Raw genomic sequence first — 1,805 nt, 5'->3', positions numbered from 1 at the left:
TGTGTGTGTTGTGTGTGTGTGTGTGTGTGTGTGTAATGTACATGTAGAAAGATGATATATATATATATATATAATATATATATATATATATATATATATATATATATATATATATATAATATATATAATATCTATATCTATATATATATATAGTATATATTATGTAGGTATGTATTATGTTTGAATTTAAATGTCGGATCAATATCAATCTCGCATGCATATCTATCTGATCTATCCATCTTCACTATCTATCTATCTATCTATCTATCTATCTATTCTATCTATCTATCATCTATCTATCTTCTATCTATCTAGCTATCTATCTATTATCTATATGTGATGTATGATGGGGGTGGTAGTGGCGTTATATTATATAATAGATAATATATTCTATATTATACAGATATGTATATATCCCATATATATATATCTAGATTATATATATCATATATATATGTTTGTGTGTGGTGTGTGTGTGTGTGTGTGTGTGTGTGTGTGTGTGTGTGTGTGTGTGTGTGTGTGTGTGTGTGTGTGTGTGTGTGTGACTAGCTGAAAGTGCCCAGAATTTGCTTTCCAGATCCTGAACAAGTGCACAAAGAATAAACAGGAGACCAAAACAAGTATATATATATGTATATATATATATTTTTTTTTTTTTTTTCTTTTTTTTGACCCATAGCCTTGTACACAAACTATATACTCTTTGATACAAATTTTACACAGATTTTGCTCCGCCCTCTTTCTTCACCTTTCCTACTGAGTCATCTTCACTTCATATTTCAGGCCAATGTAAAACCTAAAACTAAATTTTAGCTTTACTATTTCTGTTCAAAATATTACTTAATAAGAAGGTTCTTCCTCCGTCCGCTCTCTGCACCCCCCCTCCCCCCTCCATCCCATTATCTGATGTCACCCTGTTATTCCTCATGTGGTTCAAGCTTTACGATCCCTGGGATCACAGGCACTGAATGCAAGGCACTAACACAAGCAACTATATCAATCAATCAATAACGGTATGCTCATGTTTGAGCAGCCGTGGACCTCTCCACCATCCTTCGCCACTCAACTCGATCTTGCGCTTTTCTTTCCACTTGTACCATCGGCATCCGTAAAATATCTTTTGATGTTGTCCCGCTCAGTCTTGTCCTCGCGGTTTGCCTCTTCCTCTGTTTCCTATCACCTTCCCTTGTCAGCAAGTTTTTTCTCAACTTTTACTCTCATCACCATGAACCAATAAACTTAGTTCTTTTTGTTCAAGAGGGTCCCACCCCGTCTTTACAAGTTATTTTTTCCAGCAACTTCATCATTCGTTTTCTTTTCTGTCCATTTATTATATATCTATAATATATATATATAATATATATATATTATATATATATATATAGTATATACATATATATATAGATCTGTATATATATATATATATATATATATATATTATATATAGTATTATAATAACATAGAGAAGCGAAAAAGAGACAGACTATATATACTCACTGAACTCGCCTCTCCTCTCTCTCTCTCTCTCTCTCTCTCCTCTCTCTCTCATCCCTCATCTCTCTCTCCCTTGACTCTCTCTCTCCTGTATATATATATATATATTATAATATATATATGTGTGTGTGTGTGTTGTGTGTGTGTGTGTTTGTGTGTGTGGTGTGTGTGTGTTTTTGTTTTGTGTGTGTGTGTGTGTGTGTGTTGTTTGTTTGTGTGTGTGGTTTGTTTGTGTGTGTGGTGTTGTGTTGTGGTGTGTGTGTGTGTTTGTGTGTGTGTGGTGTGTGTGTGTGTGTCTGTGTGTGTGTGTG

The sequence above is a fragment of the Penaeus monodon genome, chromosome 1, assembly GCF_015228065.2.
Source record: "Penaeus monodon isolate SGIC_2016 chromosome 1, NSTDA_Pmon_1, whole genome shotgun sequence".
Taxonomy (NCBI): domain Eukaryota; kingdom Metazoa; phylum Arthropoda; class Malacostraca; order Decapoda; family Penaeidae; genus Penaeus; species Penaeus monodon.
This window is presented reverse-complemented; position numbering follows the sequence as displayed.